Source organism: Vicugna pacos, chromosome 3 (assembly GCF_048564905.1).
Source record: "Vicugna pacos chromosome 3, VicPac4, whole genome shotgun sequence".
Lineage (NCBI taxonomy): Eukaryota > Metazoa > Chordata > Mammalia > Artiodactyla > Camelidae > Vicugna > Vicugna pacos.
This window is the reverse complement of record NC_132989.1, coordinates 78,657,477-78,680,313: the sequence shown is the minus strand read 5'-3', so window position 1 is coordinate 78,680,313 and position 22,837 is coordinate 78,657,477. Positions and strand designations below refer to the sequence as shown.

General features: G+C 35.1%; 1 long non-coding RNA gene across 1 annotated transcript in view; it reads right to left on the bottom strand.

Annotated features, from left to right (window-relative positions):
- The window catches only part of LOC140695674 (uncharacterized), a 410,118-nt gene that overhangs the window by 156,349 nt on the left and 230,932 nt on the right, over positions 1-22,837 (bottom strand). Inside the window, exon 3 of the long non-coding RNA XR_012071431.1 lies at positions 21,353-21,434. This is a non-coding gene — a long non-coding RNA (uncharacterized lncRNA). The remainder of the gene's footprint in view (positions 1-21,352; positions 21,435-22,837) is intronic.

The following is a 22,837-nucleotide window of genomic DNA, read 5'->3' as shown; positions in this document are numbered from 1 at the left end:
ATTTAAAACACTAAATTGTATAATAGCAAAAAATACTTTAACTGGCTTATGATCAGATACTAATGGAAAGTAAAAAAATAATAAACAAGTAGTGACACACTTTATTTTTTCCCAATAAGTGTAAGAAAGAAGCAAACAATAAATAACTTAGAAGATTTTTTAAATAAAAGAAATAGGAGTACCAGGATGCATTCCTCATTAAGAATTTCAAAGAAATTTAGAGTAAGAAAGAAATTTTATCCAGTAAGATTACATTTAACTTGGTAAGAGGGCTTCCACTATGGCTCGACAATCAGAAAATATTTTGATGTAAGAGACAAAAGATGTACAAAGAAATTTTATATTTTACATTATTATGACTCTTTAAATGTCTTCTCTCAACTGTATTTCCAGGTTCTGGAGGAGAAAGAAACTGATATTTGAGACACAGAGAACACTCTGTAAATATATATTCTAGAGTTGATTCCAAATATTTATCTGAAATTACAATAGCCATAGTTAACCTGTAATATTTTAATAATTTTTGATTTTTAACAAGAGATTTCTCTACTTCATTGAAGCAACTGCTCTAAGAAGTGCAAATTGACTAAGCTTTGTGCAGCCACTTAAAAAATGGCAAATGAGGAAAAGCAATGACAATGTAATGTGGATATAACTGAAGCTAAAAAGTAATTTTTAAGAGATTATAGGAAAATACTTCATGCAATAAAGGGATTTTAAAAAATTTCCCTGAAAAATTAAGCTTATGAAAATATGGGGCATTTTAGTTTTGAATCTTCTGTGATTCTTTTGGAAATAATACAATGTGATATGAAAATTGAAAAATACTATATGTTGAATAAACTAGGAGACAGAGAAAACCTCCAAACTCTGAATGATGTATAAGGACTACAAAAGCCAGACAAACAGCAAGTTCACAAATTTTCTTGACCTCTATCAGAGTGCTGAGAACTCAGAGTATTCAACCACTCCAAAATCGAAAAGGGACAGGAGTCTGCAGGGAGTGATAAGACATGATTACTGGCTTACTGGGTGAAGAAACAGCCAGGCACCAAGGAGGAGTGTTCACCTAGTGACTGGCAAATTAATGGAAATGGAGTGTTCTCTCTGAGAGATAGTGAGCTCCCTGGGAAAGCAGAATTAGGTGAAGTTCATACCCTCTTGCAGGCTTTTTCTCCACTAAACCCAACTGATGTCCACAGAAAATCTGGCAGAGTGCTAAGAAAGTCTCTTCTGGTGCAGAACTGAAGTAGGGCAACAAAAACAATACAAAATATTTTCTCTGGTCATAATGGAATGAAAAAAGAAATCAGTAACAGAAAGAGATGTGGAAAATTCCCAAACATTTGGAAATTACGCAACGTACTCCAAAACAACCTGCTGTTTCAAAAAGAAATTATTTTTTTCAAAAAGAAAACATTATTTAAATAAATAAACATTACTTATTTCAAAAAGAAAACATATTTTGAACTATCTAAGAAGCATTCTGAAGCATATCAAAATGCATGGGATACGGGAAAAAAGCAGGGCTTAGCAGGAAATGAATAGCATTACATGCTGATGTTTGAAAGTACAAATACTCCTCACATCAATAATCTAAATTTTCACCCAATAAATTAGGAAAAGAAAATCAAAGTAAATAGCAAGTTAACAAAAGAGACGAATAAAGATAGTAACAGAAATCAATGAAATTGAAAACAGTAAAACAATAAAAATATCAATAAAATATTACTGAAACAAAAAGCTTGTTGTTTGAAAAGGTCGATTCAGTTGATAAACCTCTATCTAGACGCATGAAGAACAAAACAGACTACATAAAATATATAAATGTGGGTACAGTATATAATATCTATATATAGATAGACATATATACACACATATATATATATACACAGAAATTAAAGTAACCTGATATTGGCTGTATATCTGATTAAACTGTAGAAGTTAAGGACAGAATTTTCTGTTTCTATGACTGTTTCAACTTTTGAATTTCCTCTATTTAAATGGTGACATTTTTCCCCTTTAGACTAACTGGTACAGTAATTACGAGTTGGTATAAATAAATTAATGACAGTTTTGTATACTGACCTTTGTAATGTTTATGCATCAGCATGAGTGGTATTTTATTGAAATAAATAAAAGGTATCTTACAAGCTACAACAAATCATACCCTCATACTGTGATGCTACAATTTTTCCTCTTTGTTTTGACTTTTGCAGAAATAAAGATGAAAGAACAAACTAATCTTACATACTATAAACCTGTGATTCTCCATCAAAGCAAACCCAGCTCTTCCACTGACCTTTCTCCTTCGGAGAGTGTTGACTCCAGTGTAATAGTGGCCATTATCCATCCCCCTCCCAATCATAGCTTTGCTCATGTCTTTCCTACATAACATTCTCATACTTAAAATCTACTATATTCATTACTCTACTTAAATTACTTTTTGAGCAACTACTTTTGAACAGAGGCAAGATAATGTAAATAAAATATTATACACAACAGACATGGTTCTTGCCTTCATAAGTGTTAGGAGTTTGTGTCCTGCAAAAAGATATGTTAAAAATAGGTGGAGGATTAACAGACTACGTGTGTATATATACACACATACACATACATACATATAATGGGATCATAATAAGCCATAAAAATGGAGGAAATTCTGACACATCATAGATGAACCTTAAAGACATCACACAAGCAAAATAAGCCAGTCATAAAAGGACAATATCGTATAATTCCTATTACTGTGAGGAACCTAGAGTAATCAAATTTATAAAGACAGAAATTAGAATGGTGGTTGTCGTCGGCTGGGGGAATGAGATGTTATTATTTAATAGGTACAGAGTTTTAGTTTTGCAAGATGAATGTCTGAACAATGCTTGTTAATGAATGAGTTGAATTAATAAAAATTAGTTGGTTGCAATTTTTTTCTTCTAATAAATACTAGTGTAAGAAAATAGACAACTAGACAAGCACTTGCCTACCAAATATTTAATCACATTTTCAATAATCACTATTATTTAGTATTGGTACAAAAATGAAGAGATCAATGGAATGGACAGCTTTATAACAGATTGTAGTATATACAAAAATATTAATATGTGATAAAGGAGGCATCATAAATCATTTAAAAAGGATTGACTTCTTAAACATATGCTGGGAAAATTACTTAGCTTTTGTTAAGAAGGAATATCAATTAAGTTTGTCCCCTATTCAACAGGCAAAGATACATAGCGGATGAAATCAAATAGTAATGTGGGAAATACAATGGAGAAGGAAATTAATAGAAGAAAAATGGATCTTTTTGAGGCAATAAAGGATTTTATAAGATTAAAAATGAGGGTAAGACTCATCTATGAATCAGATACAAATAAGATGGCACATTTTTATAGAACTAACAAAACTGAAAAATCCTGACTGCACTTATCACCTTGGCCTTATCTGCTTAGCTGACTACAAAGATTCATTGAAAGGTAGAAACTCATGAAATACAGGTTCTCATTTGGACAGATTAAGTGAAAATGGCAAGACAAAATGGAGGTAGAACAAATGGCAGCTGAAAGAGAAGGAATATGACTAAGCAGTTATTCAGCCCAGTTTTATTTTAAAGTTTTTAAAAATTAAAACAATTATTTTTATTCAAGAAAGCTGAGGATGCCTCAAAGTTTTCACATTACAGAAAATGTGCAAATTATTTTTATGCTGCTGCTGGTGGTCATAAACACTTCAAAGAACTTTCTTTAATATGATACTTGTCACTCCTGAGCAGCATTCCTTTTTAGCCTTTATTTTGAGCTAAAAAATAAACTGTGAACATATAAGGCATTGATTGGAAATGGAGCAAAAAAAAAAAAAGGGCAAATGTAATGAGTGCAGGAAAGAACTAACCCACTTTCAGCAAGCAGAAACTTTATCCCTTACTCTTACTTGAATGTGGAACATTCAGAGTTTGGTCAAAACACTGTGTGCTTTTCTAAGGCAGGAGTCCAAGTAACTTTACAGAACATAACAGAAAGCAACATTCTTGATGAAATGTTCACTTGGATACTTGATAACCACTTCCTAAATCAATGTTTTCCAAACTGTAGGTCAAAACCCACTAGTGGATTATGAAGTCCTTAAAATATGGTGAATTTCAACCAGCAAGTTTTTAAAAATTAAGTAGAACACAAACAAGGAAGATAAAAATATAATAGACTATATTTGAATGTATCACTGATACGTAAGATGTACTATTTGTGAAAGTAAAATGTACTCTTATAAAGGGTGATACATTTGGTTATAGTCTATATCCTACACAGGGCGTGCGCATGTGCGCGCACACACACACACGGATAATTGTGCACTTGCATACCTCTGCTAGGTTCCCGATGTGAAATGCATTTTCTGTTGTGGATCAGTCAAAATATCCTCAAATCCACTGTCTGAGAATCAACTGCCCTGTATGAATGGATTTTAACTTGATCAAGGGTAGTAGTGTGTTTGTACTTAAGTGTGTATGTATGGCCATGTGAATTTACGTAGGAGCAGAGATGTAGAAATTAAGCTCTAGACCGTGTAACAAGCTAGGCAGGAATCTGTATATAGAGAGAGACTGTGGGTCAAAACCCATTAGTTATTTATAGACAGAAAGCACAATACTCGACACTGGAGGACCTGTTGTTTCTGCTACTTACTTGAAACAAATGTTTTACTTGTCTAGATGATCACGTTTCAACTGTAAAATGCTGAAAGCAAGTTCTAACAGTTTATACATACTATCATAGACACAACATCTGCTTTAAGATACTTCAGGATTGTGTTCAGTTGCTCAGCCACCCTGTGGGTGTAGTGCACTGGACTATAAAGATCCTTCCACTTTTATATCCTTTTCTCTAAATAGGCCAAAACAAACCCTTACTCCAATTTCATAAAGCACTATAATTAATTATTTTTTAAAATTCTGTTAGAAACTTCACAAAATGCTAAGATCCTTGCTACTATTGTAAAGTAAATAGATCAATGGACCAGATAGCTTTATAACAGATCACAGTATATATAAAATCTCAGTAAGTGATAAAGGAAGCATCGCAAATCATTTAAAAAGGATTGAATTATTAAACACGTTATGTTGCGAAAATTATTTAGCTTTTGTTGGGGAAGGAGTATCAATTAAGTTTGTCCCCTATTCAACAGGCAAAGATACATAGCAGATGAAAAATCAAATAGTAATGTGGGAAATACAATGGAGAAGGAAATTAATAGAAGAAAAATTGATCTTTTTAGAGGGAATAAAGGATTTTATGAGATTAAAAATGAGGGTAAGAGCTCATCTCTGAATCAGATACAAATAAGATGAAACATTTGAAAAAGTAATTTAAGTAAAGTAATGAGAATAAGTAATGAGTAAAGAATATGTTTTCATCTCTATTTTACAAATGCAAAAACTAAGACAAGTCATAAATGAAGTCACATACAACTTGAGACAAAAATGCTGTCCCACTGACACTGCATTTAGATTTTGATTCTCCTCCTACTGGTACTATTTCTGAGATATCAAGTTGTAATTTTGTTATTGTCTGAATTAGGATAAGGTAATTAGCACTTTTTTATACAAAAACATTTCTTTTAGCTGTCAAATATCTCAAAGTTAATCTGTTCTTGACACTCAACATGTCCTCATTAAATGTACATGAGCCATTCAGTAACCCCTGCACATCATACACATGCTCCAGGAAATCCCAGATATTCTGAGCCCAACCTCAGGAAGCAAGAAGGAAATCCATTATCAGGAAGGGAAGAAAGTGCTGCACACTATTATTTAATGGCCTGTCACTCCAACAGTGACAGGTGAAAATAATTCTAGGATGGATATGAGTCAAATTGTTGTACATGTACTGACTTTCCTTCAATACATACTCAGCTCATAACCTGCACTCATGCTGAAAAAACCCTCTACCCAAATTGATTTCTGAAAAAGTGAGCTTTATGTTAAGAGACCATTCAACTGATCTTTGTTTCCAAATATAGAAGCCAAGATTTTTGGACATGCAAGAAAAAAAACTGCAATATCAGAAAATCATCAAGCAATGCAGGAAGTACAGAGATATGGTACAGAGCTGTAGGAATTTGGAGACAGAAATATTTACTGACCTAAAAATCTAATTTTTACTCCTATGGTATTCATCCTTCTTGTCCCCTACACATTTTCTTCATGGCTCTTATCAAAGTTTGCAAGCACGTATGTATGTATTAATATCTCCTTTAGGTTATATATAGGCTAAGAAGGTAAGATTCTGGATTTATCATGCCTTTTACTCTGACCTACCTAGAACTAGCGGAGTATCTGGCACACATTAGGCACTCAACTACTTATTCAAAGAACACACATCAGTAATTCCTCTGGTAGAGAGCTATATTGTAGAATAACTTTTCAAAAGACATTCTCATGTCCTCTAAAAAGGCAGGCTACATTGAGCAGAGACCACCATTCCAAAAAGAATAATCCTGTCCAAAGGGGAGAACACACACAGAACAGCTATGACTATAGGAAAATTGGAAGATGTTAACAATACACTGCAGGGATAAGGAAATTAAAGAGTAGTAGCTGTGAGAAGAAACATTTCATAGCTTAGTTTTAAAAATATTAATCTTCCTGTAATGTGTATCTAAGTGCAACTGAAATATCAATAAGGATGAGGGATTTGAATTGTAGGTGGAGCCATGAATAATATCAGAGCTGCAGCCATTGATTTCATGGTTGTTGCAAATAAAAGCAAATGAGCCAGCATCAAGAATAAGAGCAAATAACATTGTAAAATGATTATAAATCAATAAAAAATGTTAAAAAAAGAATAAGAGCAAATAGACAGATCTGAGGCTTGGCAAGTACTAAGTATTAAAGAGCCTTACAAAGAAGACAAAGCAGTAAGTAAATTAAAACTAACAATTTTTTTTAATCATTTGCTGGCTTGATAGTGTTAATGCTTTAGGTTAAGAAATAAATTCATAATCTCTGGAAATTTCCTTTTCAGCTGGCAGTAAAATAAAATGATTTTCCAAAAGCAGGAATATGGAAGGGAAATCTACAAGTCTTACTTTTTCTTATTCTTACTCTTCCTCCCCTCTACATGCCATAATTAGTTTCTGTAGCCTTAAGAGGATGGGTAGAAGAGGTAGGTTTCATAATCCTGAAAGATAAAAGTCCTTTGTAAGATTTAAATTGGACTCCAGTGCAATTTCCCTGCAAAGGAAACATGGTCTACTTTTAACGGGGATTTGTTTATATAAGTGCATAAGTTTATACTTTTTTCACTTATGATTTTCACATTTTCCTGTGATCTGCAAGCTTCATATTTTCAAGAGTGTAATACAATTCAAAAGCATGAGAAATGCTTAGCTAAAGATTTGTTGCTCAAATGTGTCATTTATGAGTTTAAACTGAGTAAAGTAGGAAAGGAAACACTTAAGCAAGAGGGATTCGTGTAGATAATACCTATTATCAAGTTTCATTTATCAAATTGTCACTAGCTAAAATGACTAAAAGAAAAGAAGATACGTTAGTAAGTTTAGGAAGTCATTCCACTATTCTGGGCTGTCAACTCTAAAACTGCATAGTCTTCAGAGTCATTGAGAAATAAGCTTATGGATTTTTAAAAAAAGCTTAAAATATTTCTACTCTGTGACATTGGTGGAACTTCAAGTGTTCGGATAACAAATAATGAAAAGCTTAATCACACTCATTGAGAAAGGTATGCTTTTGGATTCTCTCTAAAAGTCACTTTAATCAAAAATGAATGGGATTGGACAAAAATGGGCAGAAGACCTAAACAAGCAACACTCCAAGGAAGACATACAAATGATCAAAAAACACATGAAAAAATGTTCAATATCACTAATTATCAGAGAAATGCAAATCAAAACTACAATGAGGTATCACCTCACACCAGTCAGAATGGCCATCATTCAAAAATCCACAAATGACAAATGCTGGAGAGGCTGTGGAGAAAGGGGAACCCTCCTACACTGCTGGTGGGAATGCAGTTTGGTGCAGCCACTATGGAAAACAGTATGGAGATTCCTCAAAAGACTAGGAATAGACTTACCATATGACCCAGGAATCCCACTCCTGGGCTTGTACCCAGAAGGAAATCTACTTCAGGATGACACCTGCACCCCAATGTTCATAGCAGCACTATTTACAATAGCCAAAACATGGAAACAACCTAAATGTCCATCAACAGGTGACTGGATAAAGAAGAGGTGGTATATTTATACAATGGAATACTACTGAGCCATAAAAACCGACAACATAATGCCATTTGCAGCAACATGGATGATCCTAGAGAATGTCATTCTAAGTGAAGTAAGCCAGAAAGAGAAAAAAAAATACCATATGAGATCGCTCATATGTGGAATCTAAAAAACAAAAACAAACAAAAACAAAGCATAAATACAGGACAGAAATAGACTCATGGACAGAGAATACAGACTTGTGGTTACCGGGGGGGGGGTAGAGGGTGGGAAGGGATAGACTGGAATTTCAAAATTGTAGAATAGATAAACAAGATTACACTGTATAGCACAGGGAAATATACACAAAATGTTATGATAAATCACAGAGGAAAAAAAATGAATGGGATTGGAAATACTAAACTTAGTTGAAATATAGATTTAATAGCAAAAATTCTGTGGACTAGGACTCATTCAAGCAACACAAGAGAAATCTGAAGATTTTAAAATGGGAATAAAGCATTGTTGAATAGCTATTCTCTATTTAAGCTGCACTCAGAGTTTTTTGTTTGTTTGTGTTTAAGGAAAAATTTATTGACTCTCAAAAAGTAAGATTACAAAGAATAGTTTAGTTGAAGAGCATTACTTTTGCTCCATTTTCCATTGTAACAACTTAATACAAATAATGCATATACTTGAGAAAAATAGAGGTGGCCCTCTATAACTCTGACTTCTGCCTATTTTCCCATCCCTAATGTTATCAGACTCATAATGGCAAGCAATGAAAATGCTGACAAATCAATTTAAAGAAATATACTCCAGTATTATCCTTATAAACATTTACACAGAAACTAGAGAAAATCTGTCACCTGGTAGTTTCAAGGAAGTTTGAAATGAGATTTGTAAAGCAACAAAAACAGATCAGAGCTGCTATTACAAAATAATGCAATAAGGAAGAGATTAATGTCTAATTTTGCAAATGGCTATTTGTCTTAACATTTTTCTATATACCAAAATAGTAAGCGGTCATTATAAAATTTTTGGAAACTACAAAACTGTGTAAAGACTATTCTAAAATCACTCATAATTCTATAATTTAGAGACAGTGCTTAACATTTGAAGATTCTTTTCAGACATTTTGTATAGTTGGTGCCATGTTATATATACAATTCTATATTCCTTTTTGTAACATGTAATGAATATGTATGTATTCATAAAATCACTGTCTTGTTAGTATGATCCCAATGCCCCAGCCATAATCAATCACAAATGACCTATGTTATATAATAAAAAATAGTCATTTAAGCCAAAGGAAGTATCTCTATAAAATTTCCAGATTCTTATGACTTTTCATTCTGAAAGTGAAAGGCCTTTTTCTTCAGTATAAAGTGGTTAAAAATCAGAATGAAAGAAAATTTAAGTCAGTCAGTTGTGCTCATCTCCAGCTGAAGTGCTGAAACATTTATAAACTATTTAAGCTCAAAATTTTATGAAATGGAATTTGAGCAAATTTTTGACTTTTATTGACTTTCAATAGACTCTATCATCTTTTATTAAGTACTTTCTCTATTCACTCTTAGACATCACTCCTCAAGGAGGGTTTAGGATAGGTGCACATTAACTTCACACTGGCACACTTTCAAATGACTTGAAGGAAATTTACTTAACAGAATTATGATTCAGAATCTGTACAATGAAAATCATATTGCCAGGAAGTACTTTTAAAGCCTAGCTCACAGCATCTGGAAGATCACACACTAATAACAGAAAACAAAAACACTAACCAAATGTTCATGAAGAGGTGGGGTTACAGAATGATATCCACGATATTCAGATGTACAGAGAAAATATAGCTAAGCTCACAAACCCCCATATACTTGTGGGAAGGAAGTAAGGAGGAAAACAAATACATTTTACTGTAATTTAGTAACCTCAGTCTAAGACTCATCTAAACAGTCCTTTAATGTTTTGTTCTTTTAACTAGAATTTCCCCAAATTGTCTATAACTTCTCTAAGATCATCTCTAGGATGACATTTGAATATGTTTGGAGATGGTGTGTGATTGAAGGCTTTGATGGTGGGAAGAAGAGACTGAATCACCTAGGTGTCCTTTTCCTGTTCTGTCTTGACATTGATTTCTACAGCATTACTCTGATTGCCAGCCAAAGTCTTGAAAATCAATCAGTCTAATCCACCAGTCTATCTCTTGCTCTCTCTCCTTCCTTCTCTCTTTCTCTCATTCTCTCTCTCCCTCCAAAAGTAGCTCTCAGGATTACCGCTGTGATGTAAAATCATATGTTTACTTCGCTCTAATCTCAATACCATGCTCTCATGTTCAATAGATATTCACAACTCCTGTTCTTGGATGACTCAAAAATGAATAGAAAAAATAATTTAGAAGATGGATAGCCTGATGTTTTGTATATAGCCTCTTGTTGGTACACCTGAATCTCTCCTTTAGAATAGATTGTAAAACAGCTATGGGGACTCTAAATTGTGACATACAATCAGTTCATCGAAACCACTCTCTGAGTAAGGACTTAAGACCAAAAAGCACAGCTAAGAAGTGATTTTAAAAAAAAACCTCTTACATAAAAATTTCACATATTAAAATTGCCTCAGATGATCATCATCAGAAAACCTATGAAAGACATGGTATTATAAAGCATGGAGACAAGTCTGATAACAAAAACTCTAATCAATTTCATCCAGCTACTTTTTTAATTTTACATGATGCCTATCACCTATCCCCTGACGTAGCATTGTTCAGGAGGAATTGAAGAAACAAGGTGTTTTCTTTTTCTAGTTTCAACAAAGGTGTGATATCAAAGCTTTAATCAGAAATTGCACTAAAGCTATCTTTGCTATTGTATTCTTCAGCTCTGCTTATTTTTAATTTTTTAAAAAATATTTTCTAGGTCTTTGTTGAAGTTCTCACTGTATTCCTCTAAGTTTCCCAGGTTCAGTGAGCACTTTTGTTACTACTGTTTTGAACTCTTTATCAGGTAAATCATTTCCATTTCTTAGGGATTTTTCCCCCTGGGGTTTTACCTTGTTCTTTTGTTTGTTTATTCCTCTATATTCTCATTCTGTTTGGCTCTCTCTGGATGTATCTATGAAATTATGCATAAGAGTTACCTGTCTCAATATTGAAGGCATTTCCTTGTGTGGGAGCTTCCCTATTCAGTCTGCATGTCCCAGTGTACTTGGTGGGAGAGCTGGCTCTGACATGAGCACGGGCCACATCTTCTTCCAGGATGCACTGGCAGCCAGAGTTTTGGTAGGAGGTAGGGCTGGAAGTGGAGGGTCTGGAACCAGAGACAGGTGCAACCAGGCCTTCTGTGCTCATTGGCAGTTGCTGCCCTATTAAGAGATGAGGCTATACCTTGGGGGTCTTAAGTAGAAGCCCTGAGGGAGTTGGGCTTCTCCCCTGTTTGGTGGCCATCTCTCCTTTCCTTGGGTACATGGTCAGGTCCTTAGGGATTGGACTAGCATTTCTGAGCTGGCTCTGCTCCTTCCTTGATATGTACATAATGGTAATAATGGTCTCTGCCTTGGTTAGAGATAGTGTTTTGGTCCAAGAGTTTGGAGCCTTACTTCTAGATCTAGCTCCACATTTTTCCCAGTGCATGCATGCAATGACAGCCTCTGCCTTAGCTGGGAGCAGTGCCAGAGCAGCAAGGGCTGGAGCAGGAGCCTGGTGCAGGCTGGGGAGTGTGCTGTGATGATCCTGGCAGGCTGGCTAGAGCACTAGGCAGTTTTCAACCTGCTGCCTCTTTACTGAAACTGGGAGCAAGTCTGTGTATGTGCTCTTCAAAAGTGGAGTCTCATTTTCTTATAGGCTCCAGCAAGCCCCACTGGTGTTCAAACCAGCTAAGGGAGACCACAGTCCCAGTGCTACACTCCAGGACGGGGTGCCTGATGTGGGGCTCAAACCCCTTGCTCTTGAGGGAGGACCCCCAGGCCTGTGATTTCCCTCTCCTCTTCTGGCATAGCAGGGGTGTGGATTCTGACTGGACTGCTTCTCCTCTCATCCCTCCTACCAGACTCTGCACAGTTCTTTCTTTATAGCCCTGGATGTAGAAGTGCCATTCTGTTAGTCTTCAGGTCATTCTCAGTGAGTTGCTCCATATATAACTGTAGTTTTGATGTGTTCATGGGGAGAGGAGAGCTCAGGGTCTTTCTACTCTGCCATCTTAATCCCACTTCTCACAAGGAAATTTTTATAATCCATTTGAAAGTCTGTATCAATCAATATGTTTACTACTCAGAGTGATTTCAACTCCAGGTACAAAGATGCTCCATGCTCAAATTCAAAGACACACAGGTGCAATGGTATTTACTACAGCATTAGTTCTAATAACAAAAATCTGGAAACAACATAAATTTTCATCAATACTAATGTATAGCATAAGGACTATAGTTAACAACACTGCAATGTACACTCAAAAGTTGTTAAGAGAGTAGATCTTAAATGTTTTCAACACCCACACACACACACACAGTAACTATGTGAGGTGATGGATGCATTAGCTAAACTTATTGTGGTAATCATTTCCCAATATATACATGGGTCAAATCATCATATTGTACACTCAAACATATACAAGGTTATATATCCATTATATCTCATTAAAGCTGGAAAAAGTTCATTAATAAAGGACCAATTATATAAATTCACTGGAATACTCAGCGTCCAGAATAAAAAAAAATGAGGTCATCCATATGTGTTGAGAAAAATGAGATATTAAAGAGTATGTTACAGAACAAGGTATCCAGTACGATCCCATTTGTGTAAGCACATGTGTCTCTCTGTGTAAATACTTTGTGTACGTTAAGAATATATCTGAAAGAATCACAGAAAACGTGATTATCTCTGGAAAGAGGAAGGGTTAGGGTCTTTTTCACTGATTATCTCTATTATATTCCTATTTTCAGTTTCAAAGATTTCTGCTATTATGTTTACTATTGTCTTCCTTCTGTTTACTCTGAGTTTATTTTCATTTTCTTTTTCTAGGGTCTTAAGTTAGGAACTTTCCATATGGTTTGAAGTCTTCCTATTGTCTTTGTTAGTGATTTATAGTTTAATACCACTACGGTCAGAGAACACACCCCATGTGATTTCAATTCTTTTAAACTTGTTAAGGTGTGTTTCATAGCCTAGAATTCGATGTATCTTGGTGAACACTCTGCTGTTCCTGGGTGGCATGTTCTATTTATGTTTATCGGATCCTGTAGGTTGGTTGTATTCAGATCTTCTGCATCTTTGCTGATTTTCTGACTAGTCATTCTATCAACAGTTGAGAGGAGACTGTTGAAGTCCTCAGTTACACGATTATGAATTTGTCTATTTTTCTTTTTAGATCTGTAAGTTTTTGCTTCATGTATTTGAAGGCTCTGTTATTTGGTACGTAACATATTTAGGATCACTATGTATTCCTAGTGATTTGATCTTTTTTATCTTTATATAGTATTCCTCTTTGACTCTGGTATTTTACTGACTTTTAAGTGTACTTTATTAAATATTAATATAGTCACTCCTGTTTTTAATTAATGGTTGCATGGTATACCTTCTCCCATCATTTTACTTTCAATGTGCTTATATATTTAAATTCAAATTGAGTTTCTTCTAAGAAGTATATAGTTGAGTAATTTTTAAAATTCACTCTAGAATCTCTTTTCTTTACATTGGTGTATTTAAATCTTTTACATTTAAAGGAATTATTGATATGTTATCACTTAAACTGACATTTTATTACTTGGTACATATTTCAAATCATAAACATACATTATCTGTCACTACTTTGTATTTGTAGATGGGTATGAATGAGTGGGCAACAGGTATGAACTCGGCACTATAGCCACAAGTTCAAAAGAAAAATGTTTCAAAGAAAGTTTAATAATTTCAGGTGGCTGATGAAAACAGGAGTCTTCATATTGAAATGAAGTAATTACAAAATTTAGTAATTTACGAATGGGATGCCTAAAAGTGATATATCCAAAACATATTTTCATATTTTATAATCCCAAGGGTTAAGATCCTAATAATGCCCAGAAAACAAAAACCATACAACCAAAAAGAATGAGAATCAGACAAACATCATACTTTTCACCAATAAAACTAAAGTTAGAAGACAACTGAAAACAACTTCAAATTTTTCAGGGAAAATTATTTTCAACCTGGAATTTTTTTTTTACCACGCAAAATTATTATTTAAATGTGAGGACAAATATATTTCAGACACAAAAGGACTCCAAGTTTATCTCTCACTCAGTATTCCTGAGGAAGTTTCTTGAGAAGAAACACAAGCTAAATGAAGAAGGAAACAGAAGACACAGAATAAGGTAAGAATTATTTCTTACTGACAGAAGGAAATTTGACAAGATTACAGCTTGAAAATAATCAAGTTTTAATGTAAACTCAAAGTAAACCAGGAAATAAAAATCACCATCACTGGCAAGCAAGAGAGGTTGTTCAGGCTGTTCAGAAAGGCAGACCACTTTTTCACTTATTACCCTGAGTGGGTAATATGAAGAACCTGGTTAAATCTTACCACTAATCTTAGTATCATTTCATCTCAAGGAGTTGATGTTTCTACCCATCAGCAGGAAAATACTTCTTCCTTGGGAAAATACTTCTATGACCATTTAGATATCGAGTCTAGGAAACACTGTCCTGTCTTCCTATAAATGGAAACCCTGTATTATTCCATCATAGAATAGAAGCTTAGAGATCCAGAATTTTTTTATCCATCTGTTTCAAGAGTGAGATTCTAATTTAATAATTATTTTAGATAAGATAACATATCAGATATCAAGATGAAAAATACACCCAAAGACTCAGCAGATGCCTGAAAATAATCCCCATAGATTGAAGAGATTATGTTTTAAAATTTCCTGTTTATTTGCCATGCCAGGGAAACTAGTCTTTTCCCCTGAAAATAAAGACAAGTTTGTTAAAAGGTTTCTCCCAGGAGAATTTCCATACACTCATCAAACAGCAGACAGAATTTCTTTCAACTTTAGTCCTGAGATGCTCCCCTATGGCCTGTCTGGCAGCTACAACATCCCTTATCCCACCACATGACTTTAGATTTCAGACAGTCTACTCATTTCTCAAAACTCTGTCTAGCATGACTTAAATTAGACAGCAGAGATTGTCTGCTGTTCTTTTTTTTGCTCCCTTACCAGGTAGTTTTGAGGGCATAGGAAAGCTCTATCTGAGCAGAGTGGTTTCTTCAGAAAAACCACTTGTGCCTGGAGATTTCTAGAGGGGCTACCTACCACCAGCTACTGTATAACTTGCAGAAAGTCTAGTTTATTAGTTCTAGAGCCATTTTCCAGAATACAGCCATATGTCAGTCCCCTAAGTGAAGAGTTAGCTGTGCTGCACTTGTTAATGCTAATGTAGGTGGCACAGTTACATCACATTGTACTGAAAATGATCGGAGGCACTTAAGGGTCCTTAGTTTGTAAATTGGACAACAGGGAGAATACATAACACAAGTGCTCTGGTTCCATGGACATTGCACTTCATGGAGGGTAGGTATTTAGTTTAGGCATAATGTACATAAACAACCTCCCTTGTGGATTACTCTGTTGAAAAACAGTAAAATCAGAGCTTGCAAGATAGATAAAACCAGACATATTTATACCTGACTGGTCATATAATAAAGAACATCAGAGAAATAAATATGATATGAACCGAATTATTTTTAGTTAGCATGCAAACACACATCATGCATTTACATACATGTACATACACAACATACTTTTCAAACAGTATAATATTCTTAGTCAAAATCCAGTTCTTTCCTGAGAAGTAGGAAAGCTGGCATCAGAAATGCAATATTGTCTGCTTACTCTTGATTTTAAGGCTAAAAGGGGGTAATTTTTTACTCCCCTCAATTAATTCTCAATAAGATCAGGACCAGTGTCTTAGAAAGGTTAATAAGATCAGGGTAATTTACTTTTTGCTATAGTGAACTGTTCTACTCCAAGGGCAATGAACTAAATCTATAAAATTTTAAAAGAGATGAGGTCTAAGTGTTTTAAATGTTGGAAAACTAACACCCCCCCCACACTTTTATACCAACACTGAATCTGTAACATTGTCTAATATGATATACTTTAACAAAGAAATTCAGACCTTTCGTTGTTTCCTTGAACAATTGAAATATAAGCATTTTTTCCAGTCCATTTCTTATCAGAATAGATTACAAGATCATTCAAAAGCTTTTGGTATCTTCTAGAAACTTTTATATTTGGAAAGTCAGTTAAAATGCCTAGGCCTTGGTTGTCTCATGTATATGAAGATGTTCTAGATTTCTCAAAGTTCCCTTCTCCTACTTTTGTGCTATAAGGCTCTATAAAGTATGCCAGAAAAACTGAGTTTTAAATTAATTTTTATGCTACACACAACTATATTTTAAAATACTGCATAATTTGTTGAACTTCTGGTACTGAGATACACAGATAAACAAGACAGACCCAGGTCCTGCCCTCAGGAGCTCATAATCTCGTGTCTCTCAGACAATAAACAAGTGATGACCAGAGTTCACTGTGGTGTTACGTAAGCAGTGCACCAGAGACCGGGAAGCTGACACTACCGTTACCTTAAGCTACAACATGGGAGCAGTCTTGCCTTAATCAGAAATTCACACCTCCCCATAAAATACAGAGATGGAAAAATATAAAATCAGATCTGTGATTATTCTGTACACTTTTGTGGAAAAGAATTTGAATTTATTGTTGTTCTGTTTAGTTATCCCTTTCAGAAGAATTCAGTTAATAAGTCTCTCTGACTGGTGTTACAGTAAATTTAATTTTATCTATATGCTTGAATGATTCCTATTAATAAACACACAGAATTATGTTTTTGCCTTGGCTCCCAGACAGGACAAAGCTAAATTTGTTCCAGTGAGCAATTATCTTTAGCTTACCTTTTTCTGATATCATCTACTGATCTGTCTCCACCACCAAATCAGATTGCACCATCACTAAAACCATCCATGCCCCAGCATCTCGCCATTCTAATAGGAATCCACTGGTTCATGTTGCTTAGGTCATGCTTGACCACATGTCCTAATAAACTGCATAGGTCCCAGGAAGCTGGGTTTGTAGGGCAAGCCTGACTGTATGAGAAGGATGCTCTCCTGTTGGGAATTTGGATAAATGGTGCAGGAAAGAGTTTAGGTATATGACAGAGGACCTACAGTTTAGGTAATCTGAGTTCACCTGGAGCTGACTATGTTTCCCTATTGAGCAGAACTGGAATCCAGGACAGAGAGCACTCCTGTCCAGTCCTCTGTGTGTATGACTAGGTTGAGTCTTCTCATTTTCCAGCAGCATACACAATTTAACCCTTTGTCCTACTATTCTGTATTCAGTCCTCTGACAGTCACTACCTCATCACGGCTGAGAGTATGGACTTTAGAGATACCTCAAATCCCAAACCGCCCCTTGGCAGCTTCTTACCTTAGCAGGCAATCTAACTTCTCAGAGCCTCAATTTCCTCTTTTAGAAAATGAAATAATCGAGTGTTGCTGTGGGGTTATTTGAAATGACTCTTGTGGGGTATTTGGAACCTTCCCTCAACACACAGAAAGCATTCAGTATGTGTTAAGTCTATTTCTCGTTCTCATGTCACATATGACATTATGCTGTATTTATGTGAATACACAATTCACCATTTTCATTATATACGTATGTGGGAGCCACACCCTTGGGGCATTTATTTGGTCTTATCAGGTATTCATCAGAGGATGAACTTAGCTACATTGCTGAGGCAACCTCTATAGACATTTCCATTATCTCGTTTTCTAGTCATCATCTAAGAAGCTTGCTCATTAGCAAACTATGTTATAACTATGATTTTGAAGAAACTCTGTGAATTAACGAAGTGGGGATCTCGCTGGTGACTTTCAAGATGTGCAGACTGGCTAAAATCTTTTAGAGATAACTCCAGACCTGTCATGTACTGACATTAGAATATAGGAAACCCTGCACCCGCCATGTGTACCTTTGAGTATGACATTCCAGGTTTGACTCAAATATTTTTTTCCCACTACTGAGTTAAAGCTTTCTTTGTGGAACTGAGTTAATAGGTTTCTCTATATTTAACAATGGTATGTTTTCATATTTGGCTCAAGTGAATCTTTCATGCAAGTTTTTTTATGTATATATAAAATGAAACTTCAACAAAATTTTGAAAATAGACAATATGCTTGATTGTTCATACATGTTGGTGTCAATGGTCCAATTTGACCTGAGACAGGCTTTTCTTATCAGCTGGGGATGACCTTTCTTTATTTCAAACTGTTGACCACTAAATAGCTACCAAAAAGCCCACTGGTTGTGCATACATATTGTGATCTGGGCCAGGTTACAGCTATATGTCTCCCTAATTCAACTAGATTAGAAATTCCCTGAGGATGAAGTCAAAACGTACCTAGCATTCATTTAGTCAATAGATATTTATTGACAATCTAATGATTACAAAGTATTATGGGCAGTGGGAGTCTTCACATGAGTAAGTTAAGGTCTTTATTCTCAATAATTTTACAATCTTTTCTCATCTATACTTTCTTGTAGTAAGTTGTATAGAACACAATCTTGGCACTAATAAGTGAACAGTTACTTGAAAGATTTCTCCCAGGAAAAGTACTTCCCAAAACTTATAACCCCTTTCTCCCTCTAACTGAAGGGGAACACCTTGTAAATTTTCCTAGTAGAAAATCAGACATGTTTATCATGAGGTAAAACACATGAAAATGAAATTTTCTGTGTGGGAAAAAAAACCACTCTGTAATAAGCGAACTAGTTTTCCTTGGCCTTGCTTTGATGAAAGATTAACACAGTCGAATGTGCTTAGGTGCATGGGACACAGTTTCCACCAATACAAAATAAAATAGTTTCCTGAATTTTGCCCCTCTAAATTGGATTTTTAAATGTACTTTTCATCTGAGTCCTTTCTGTCAAAAAAAAAACCAACAAATTTTCCTGTAAAAGCAAAATGTTTTATGCTTATTCCATAATTCAGGTGTGCTATGAAGAGGAAATGGAGGTTAAATGATGCAAAGATTAACTCTAGCTTATTATTCTTTTCTTACTCAAAAATATTTTTCCCATATAATCTAGTAAAAAGGTAGCCCTTCGACAGAGCTGTTCAGTAACTATCACCTTTAGCTTGATTTTCATTTCATCATCTTTCTCTGTGTGCAAGACACCCAGACCTCCATGTTCTCCCCCAAGGTCCTCCGTGATTATACAATAGTTAACCTGAGTGGTATATAATTCACCAGTCCTCTCCTTCTTTTTCCATCTCATTGAAATGAAACCTCTACAGGGTCATTGCTATATGACAGGTGACAATGCACAGTAATATTTTAAATGAACACATCCTCAGTGATGCATTGGCTAGCTCAGATTTGTTCTTTCTTGGAAACAAAGTATCATTATTCTCCTACAATGCCCTGTTACCTTAAGAAACCTTTCTCAGACTTCTTTAAACACTTTAGCAAACAAAGAAGGGAAACATTTTTATGTTGAACGGGATTATTTTTCTTTAACTCCACAATAAAGTCTACCCATTTTGCCTGCACATATGCATATAAAAAGTCATGTGGTTTGAACTCATGGAAACAGCAGACACTTGATTATGGAGAACTTAAAATTCTATTTTCAGTTAAAGGCATTTAACAAATAGGGAAATAGTCTACTAACTGAATTAAAATTAAGTTGTCTTTGGAAGCAGTAGTAGACTCAAGTCAGTAGACTAATCATAGATTGTACTGACAGCAGCGAGGGATAAAACTTGTATAAATGTATCCATTAGGACTCATATGATGGGAATCATGAACATACAGCCAAAGTTGAAATGATGTATCAAAATCAAAAGGATCTGAGTCTTTGAAAAGCTGGAGTCAGAGATGAAACCTCAGATGGCTTCCATAGGACTCTGCACTGCTCTTTGAAACAGGAGAACCTCTTTTATCTGACATATTCAAATTGCCTTCAAGCTAGGTATTTTAGCTTGGATTCCCTCACAAATATATTATGAGACAAGAAATCAGGTGTAATTATTCAACTTAGAAGGTACAGAGAAAGGAGATAACCCATAAAGAATCAGTATTAAGCAAATTAATACAGTGAGCAAGCCTGGGAACTGTGTGAAACAACATGCCTCAGAATTTTTCTGCCAAGAGACTGGGAAGTTGGTGCATTTATATAGCAATTTCTGAGAGTCACTAGTTGGGGGGTACTCTTGGAGGCACTGGTTCCTCGGTACTCCCCTCCTGCTCTAGGAGGGGGAAGGAAGCCTTCTGAAATTTCAAGAAAAGTCCTCAAGGAGAGAGATACTAACCCTGGCTGGGTAAGGTTCACTTGGAAGGTAAAGTCTGAGGGACATGAGTTGGGCACAGAGAGCATCTGCTTCATTAGAGAATTTTACTTCCTTTTCATTTGATACAGCACCATGAGAAAGTCAATAGGTAATTCATTCTTATCAATTGGAAATTATTTTTCCAGCACATAACAGGAAACCTAACAATGCCCAAATCCAGTAGTCAGTCCAGATCTTTAGCAGCCTAGTGCTATCATCAAGGATTCAGGCTTTTCCCATCCTTCTCTACTATCCCTTTGATCCTTAGCCATCTGGTAACCACATTTGCAAGACAGCTGCTATAATATTAAGACACATAACAAAGATCAAAGGGAGAAGGAGGAACAAAAGGAAACAAAGGAGCAGGACAGCTCAACTACTTCTTTTCATACCCTTATATCTTTCACCTTAAAACAATCTTTACCAGAAGGGCCCAACAAACTTCCAATAACTTTGTCAACTACTATGTCACATGGCTAACCATATCTGCAAAAACAAGAGTACGGCTGTATCAATAGAGCTCAGTCAAGGAAACACAAGCCTTTCTAAGCATTTTAAGTGGAAAAGGATTTAATACTGGAATTAGATGCTTACAAAATCTGGAAAGACTAGAGGAATGAGTTCTAATCTGGATCCTTGATGATTCCTAGAACTACTTACCTGACTCTACACGCCAGGGCTCTAATGTTGCCACTATCAGCAAACTGGGGATATATGAGAATAATACTGTTACTTAGTGAGTTTAGAAAGACTCACCTGAGGTGTGATCCAGTGATTAGGACACCAGGATCAGAATCAAGACTGCTGGGAACACTGCAACACAGGAGGAACCACACCACTAGGAAAAAAACAAAAACACATAAATCTGTGTGAGTAACTGTTATTCAGAATGCTTGCTGCAAAGGAGATTGGGAAATATAGAAATTAAAATGAGATTAACTTGAAGCGGACAGACTAAATTATGACTCTTCTTCTATAGTTAAACACATTTCAGTTCTATAAATATCAAGATTCTGTAGCAAGGGAAACGTTGGGATCAATGGCTACTAGAAAACTAATTAATAATATTGCACCCCCTACCCCAGGACTCCAAGGAAAGGTTCAGTTCTCACTTAAGGTGGTGGGCATGCTACTCCAAGTCCCCAGTTTCCTTCTCCTAACAATCAAAACTGTCTCTGACTTAGTTCAAGGTTTACAATCATAACTGACAGGCATATGTAGAATAGATAAACAAGATTATACTGTATAGCACAGGGAAATATATAAAAGATCTTGGGGTAGCTCACAGCAAAAAAGAATGCGACAATGAATATATGTATGCTCACGTATAACTGAAAAATTGTGCTCTACACTGGAAATTGACACAACATTGTAAACTGACTATAACTCAATAAAAAATGTAAAGAAAAAGGTTTATAATCAAAGATCTCTGGCTAAGCCTTGATAGTGAACATGTGGAAGACTGGCGAAAAGAGAAGGCTATAAAGGAATGGGAGATTCTTCAAATAAAAATACATTTTTATTGGACATAAAATAAAAATCAATTAAGTTTTATCTGACTTGAGAATTTTCAAGTATAAAATAGATCAGGATACTGATGATTATTTTTGTTCTTATTCAAAAGAAAAATCATTTTGTAGCTATATTTTATCTTGGAATGGAAATTCATAATCATTCTTAATTGAATATCTTATAAAGCACTGAAATTCTGCCTTTAGACTGAGTGGAAATGATGTGATATATCTGAAGGTGAACATTATTAACAGGTTATGAAAACCCCACTAGCATTCTGGTTCTAAAAAGAGGAAGAAAGAGTTTGGTTACACACACAAAGAATGCTTTTACAATACAAATTTCTCACTCTCACAACATCGTAGTTGGTAAATTGTCAGATCCATAAGAAAAATATCGAGGCTCAAATAGCAGGTGAAATGTAATGAAAGATATATAAACTTAGGAGAAGTGGTATTATATTATAGAAGATGGAATTACTATGCATTCTGGAAGACTGCCTTGAGCCATTAGGAAGTTTAGCCAGGGCTCAAATTTGAATTTTCAGGGACATGAAAAATATATCACAAAATAATAATATTTGGAATTTAAAAGGAAGTATCAAATAAAGAGTACTGACAGTTTTCTATAAATGGGCCTGTTAATTCCCATGATGCCACCAAAATCCTGAAAAGAACCAAGAAGCTCAACGATAAGTTTCTAATGTGGCAAAGCAACAGAAAGGGATCT